Source organism: Canis lupus, chromosome 30 (genome assembly GCF_011100685.1).
Source record: "Canis lupus familiaris isolate Mischka breed German Shepherd chromosome 30, alternate assembly UU_Cfam_GSD_1.0, whole genome shotgun sequence".
In the NCBI taxonomy this organism is placed as follows: domain Eukaryota; kingdom Metazoa; phylum Chordata; class Mammalia; order Carnivora; family Canidae; genus Canis; species Canis lupus.
The window spans coordinates 393717-399912 of record NC_049251.1 but is presented as its reverse complement, the minus strand read 5'-3'; the positions used below and the strand labels follow the sequence as shown (position 1 = coordinate 399912).

Below are 6196 nucleotides of genomic sequence, written 5' to 3'. Positions count from 1 at the left end.
GAGGCTCTGCATTCACTTCTATCTTGCCAGCTCTGCAGTTGGGGGCACCAAGGGAGGCTGCAAGGCTGGAAGAGGAAAAAAGGATATCCTTGCTCCCTCCTGTTTGCTGCCTGGGGGGCTTCTTTTCTGTTCCCCATGCCTGTGAGCATCACCCAACCACACTCAGCAACATTGGTTTCTTTTCAGGGCAGCAGCTGTGTTCCAACCTTAGAGGAGCTCACCTCATCACACTCCCCTCAGGATCATCTGTGTTATCCAGCAACACCCATGCCTCAGGGGTGGCATCCTTGCCCTCCTCTAAGCTCAAGACCCTAGCACCAGCCAAGCAGCAGCCCCTTCTCAAATATGTGAGCTTCAACTCCACAGGTCCTTCCTCTAAGATGTTCAGCTTTTTAAGTTTTAGTAATTCTACCTTCTTCCCTTCATTTTCCATTGCAAGGGGTGAGAGCTGCTTCCTACAAATGCTATGTCTGTGATACTTCACAGTTCATCTTTTTTCAAAAAATAATTACCAACTTTTACTTAACAAACCATTCTTTACAGCAAACTTTTCCTTTAGATTAACTGGTATGGTTACTGTCTCCTTACCAGACCCTGAAAAAGCTAGATTAGCAATAAAACAATGAGGGAAGCTAACACATATTGAGCTAAAAGATAGAAAACAAATCAGCTATATAGTAAGACAAATCAGATAAAGTAAAAATATTTATCTTTAAAGGAAGAGAGTCTATTTAATATTGAGAAAATAGAAAATGAAGAGTGAGCCACATATTGCCTTTCAAAAGAGCTTGTTTCACATTTATACTAATTCTATTTGGCACCATATCAAGGTAAGGCCACTGGTGAGATAAGAAAATCATGACCAGGTCTCGTGGGTGGCTCAGTTGGTTAAGCATATGACTCTGGCTCAGGTCATGCATGATCCTGGGGTCCTGGTTCCAGGCCTGCATCCAGGCTCTCTGCTTAGCAAGAAGTTTGCTTCCTCCTCTCCTTCAGCCCCTCCTCCCACCCATTCTCTCTCTCTCTCTCTCTGAAAAAAATGAAAGAAAGGAAACCATGACCTAGAAGTCTCCTGCATAAGCAGAGTCCTGAAAATGACATCACAGTGCAATACCCTGCATATTTAAGAGACATTACTCTATTTCACCAACTGAGAACACAGTCTCCTCATTGCCACCTTCATCTCCTTATTCCTAAAAGCGTAGATGACCAGACTCAGAAAAGGAGTGAGAACTGCATCAAAGACGGCAAGGAATTCATCCAGATGTGATGTGGGGAAGGGCCACACATAGAAGAAGATTAATGGCCCAAAGAACAAAACAACCACAGTGACATGAGCTGACAAAGTGGAGATGGCCTTGGACCTACTTCCCAAAGACTTTTTCTGAATAGTCACCAAAATAAAGGTGTAAGAGATGATTAGAATGAAAAAGGAGTATTTGTCATTTCTAATAGCTGAGTAATATTCCATTGTATACATAAACCACATCTTCTTTATCCATTCATCTTTCGTTGGACACCGAGGCTCCTTCCACAGTTTGGCTATCGTGGCCATTGCTGCTAGAAACATCGGGGTGCAGGTGTCCCAGCGTTTCATTGCATTTGTATCTTTGGGGTAAATCCCCAACAGTGCAATTGCTGGGTCGTAGGGCAGGTATATTTTTAACTGTTTGAGGAACCTCCACACAGTTTTCCACAGTGGCTGCACCAGTTCACATTCCCACCAACAGTGTAAGAGGGTTCCCTTTTCTCCACATCCTCTCCAACATTTGTTGTTTCCTGCCTTGTTAATTTTTCCCATTCTCACTGGTGTGAGGTGGTATCTCATTGTGGTTTTGATTTGTATTTCCCTGATGGCAAGTGATGCAGAGCATTTTCTCATGTGCATGTTGGCCATGTCTATGTCTTCTTCTGTGAGATTTCTGTTCATGTCTTTTGCCCATTTCATGATTGGATTGTTTGTTTCTTTGGTGTTGAGTTTAATAAGTTCTTTATAGATCTTGGAAACTAGCCCTTTATCTGATATGTCATTTGCAAATATCTTCTCCCATTCTGTAGGTTGTCTTTGAGTTTTGTTGACTGTATCCTTTGCTGTGCAAAAGCTTCTTATCTTGATGAAGTCCCAATAGTTCATTTTTGCTTTTGTTTCTTTTGCCTTCGTGGATGTATCTTGCAAGAAGTTACTATGGCCGAGTTCAAAAAGGGTGTTGCCTGTGTTCTTCTCTAGGATTTTGATGGAATCTTGTCTCACATTTAGATCTTTCATCCATTTTGAGTTTATCTTTGTGTATGGTGAAAGAGAGTGGTCTAGTTTCATTCTTCTGCATGTGGATGTCCAATTTTCCCAGCACCATTTATTGAAGAGACTGTCTTTCTTCCAATGGATAGTCTTTCCTCCTTTATCGAATATTAGTTGCCCATAAAGTTCAGGGTCCACTTCTGGATTCTCTATTCTGTTCCACTGATCTATGTGTCTGTTTTTGTGCCAGTACCACACTGTCTTGATGACCACAGCTTTGTAGTACAACCTGAAGGGAATATAAGGGAAGGGGGAAGAAATGTGTGGGAAATATCAGAAAGGGAGACAGAACATAAAGACTGCTAACTCTGGGAAACGAACTAGGGGTGGTGGAAGGGGAGGAGGGCGGGGGGTGGGAGTGAATGGGTGACGGGCACTGGGTGTTATTCTGTATGTTAGTAAATTGAACACCAATAAAAAAAAAAAAAAAAAAAAAAAAAAAAAAAAAAAAAAAAAAAAAAAAAAAAAAAAAAAAAAAAAAAGAAAGAAAAAGGAGGCCACAGAAATAAAGCCAGTAACCATGAATCCCAACGTGCTTGTGTATGTGCAAGCAAGTTTGATAAACCAAGGAAGGTCACAGAAAAAGCTATCTAAATCATTAGGCCCACAGAAGGACAAGTCCACAACAAAAGCCAGTTGAGTCACTGAATGAATAAGGCCAATAATCCAGGAAGCGACTAGAAATAAAATGCACTTCCTCAGGGTCATGATCGTCAGGTAGTGCAAAGGCTTACATATGGCAACATATCTGTCAAAGGCCATGGCGATGAGGGATCCCTGGGTGGCGCAGCGGTTTGGCGCCTGCCTTCGGCCCAGGGCGCGATCCTGGAGACCCGGGATCGAATCCCACGTCGGGCCCCCGGTGCATGGAGCCTGCTTCTCCCTCTGCCTGTGTCTCTGCCCCTCTCTCTCTCTCTGTGGCTATCATAAATAAATAAAAATTAAAAAAAAAAAAAAAAAAAGGCCATGGCGATGAGCAGCACCATCTCAGGGCTCCTAACTGCATGGATAAAGAAGATATGAGCTACAAAGCTCCCAAAAGAGATGGTTTTGCACTCTCTTAAAAGATCATAAATCATCTTGAGAGCTGTGGAAGAGCAAAACATCAAGTCAATGATGGAAAGGTTGGCCAGTAGTAAGTACATGGGGGATTGTAAACGAGGGTCAGAGGTCACAGCACAATGAGGAGGTTTCCCATCAGGCTGGCCATATAGTACACACAGGAAAAGAGGAAGAGAAGGAGCTGGATCTCCCAGGAGGTGGAGAGTCCCAGGAACACAAACTCCAACACCACAGAGTGATTGCCTTCATCCATTGCCTCTGTCAGCAGGGATACCTCTCATGCCACCTGAAAGAGGAGAGTAAGGAGAAACTGACTTAGGAGAAATGGCACTGATCTTAATCTTGGGCAATTCAATCAGTGTCAGAAAACTAGACCAAGGCTGCTGTGTGCTCTTGGAGATCATTTTGATCACAAAGCAATTCAGGTATCTTTGTCATGTATTTTATCACCAAAATGCAAAGCAAAGAATAAGGATCCTTTTACTTAGATTGGTAGTTCTGTCGTATTTTTTCTGTCATTGCTTCATAGTCATTTCTCATATATGACTACAAATTAATAGGCTTTCAGAAATTACTTAACTGCATGAACTAATGCAGTGACAGTACATTTCATATTTTGGACATATCACAGTAGAATCTGTCCATAACCATGACCACATTGGCAAATTCTATGAAAATCTTTATAAACACTTTTCTTTGAAGACCTGATATGTAAATTTACCATAGCTATAAATTAGCAAGACAAGATGAGTTCTTTTAGAGGAAGGAAGGAAAGGGAGGTGTAGTGGTTGCCAGAGCATGGCATTCACCATCCCATAGAAGGAGGATAGATGCTAGAGACAGTGACGCAGTTATGGGTTCTGTGGAGGGGATTCTGCAGAGGAACAAAGAGAAGAAGGAATGAGAGACCAGAATGGCGATGATAAGTCATTTTTTAAAATGCCATGTAGAAGAGAAAGAAAAAGAGTGAAAATTACCCATGGCTCTCTTGACTTATGTATGAAAATACTTGACCTCATTCTGTATTAAATAAATGCATACTGAAATAGCAAGACACTTGTTTTTCTTACAACATTGGCAGGGATTTAAACACTTGACAAAATTCAGGGTCTGAGAGGAAATGGGGAAACATATAGTCTCATAACTGGTAGTGTGAAAGTAAACTGATAAAACATGAGCCAAGTTGGTGATACCTTCCAAAATTGTAAATGCTCATGTTCTTTGATTCAGCTACTCTACTCCTTGGAAAGGATATCTGGATGTGTGTGTGTGTGTGTGTGTGTGTGTGTGTGTGCGTGTAGGTGTATGTGCATGCATGTGCACGTGCACATGCACACAGGAAGAAAGTGAACAAAGAAGAGTGGTAGGAGAGTGGGAAGGGTGGATGAAATGGGTGGTGAGGGTCAAAAGATACAGTTATAAAATAACTAAGTCATGAGGATGTAATGCATGGCATGGTGGCTACAGCCGTTGGTCATGTATTACCTATTTGAAAGGTACCAAGAGAGTAAATCTTGAGAAAGTTCTTATTGTGATGATCATTTTGCAGTGTAGACAAGTATTGATTCATTATGTCCCACACCTGAATTGATAGACTAGGCCAATTACATCTCAATTTTAAAAAGATACAGAGATGTTTACTGAAGCATTGTTGCTTTTAAGAGTAAAAGCCTGCAATCCCATTTACAAGAGTAAAAACCTGACAATAACTTCAATGTGTAGAAGCAGGGGACTAGTTGAATAATGTCTATCAGACCCCATCTATGGAATACTATGTAACCGCCTAATTTGCTAAAGTTGACCTAAATGTACATAGGCAGGAGAGATAGAGGAAAGGGGGCATTATCTGGCATTCATCTTATCCTGTCTGGCTTTTTAAAATTTATATCAATAAGTTACATACATAAAATCAGATTAAAATGGATAGACAATGCCTAGATTGATAGGCAAAATAAAAGTTAATAATAATTACCTCTAACGAGTAGGAAGCTATGCAGGAAAAGGGATCTTTTGCTTTTCACTTTGTAAGCTCTCACCAACCATCTTTCATTTTTGCAGTAAACCTGCAATTGAGCTTTAACAAAAATGTCAATATATGTGGATCTGAGAAATTATACAACTTGTATCTCTGGGATTTAAACCTTCCAAAGATACCTTCATAATGTATCTTCCAAATTATAGCAATCTCAGATCTTGCACCCAAGATATTCACTGTGTTACCATACTCCTTTCTTTCTCTCCCACTCTTAGCTAAACCACCTCCTCTTCCCCGGACAGGCACTCAAATGGTATTCACCCTTCCCTCACACACACACTTAATATTCCAGCCCATGGCCTCCTTCCACATTCTTCACTCAGCTTGCAGTGCCCAGGCCTTCATCACATCTCTCCAGTTCTTCCCTTTCTTCAACAGCCCACTCTGCACAACTCCTTACTCTGTGAAGTCCTTTTTGATACCCTTGCTTTACATATATGGGGTGAAGACAAATTTTCCTTACAGTGTGGTGACAAAACAAGAAACACTAACAACCATAGTGTTCTACTACTGCTCTAACAAAGACCACTATCTAATTCTCTGTTGCTCTACATAAAGGTTTCTAAATATGTGTTTACAATGTCTTTTCTAGTTAAAAATAGAGCTACCCAAGGGCTCAGGAATCGCACTACCAGGTATTTATCCAAAGGATACAAACAATGATTCAAAGAGGCACATGCAACCCAATGTTGATAGCAGCAATGTCCACAATAGCTGAACGATGCAAGAGCCCAGTTGTCCATCAACAGATGAATGGATAAAGATGTAGTGTATACATACAATGCAATGTCATTCAGCCA

At 41.0% G+C, this 6196-nt stretch overlaps 1 pseudogene; it reads right to left on the bottom strand.

Moving 5' to 3' along the window:
• Window positions 1-1138: 1138 nt before the first annotated feature.
• LOC119877733 lies at window positions 1139-3614 on the bottom strand (annotated as a pseudogene).
• Between the last annotated feature and the right edge of the window lie 2582 nt (window positions 3615-6196).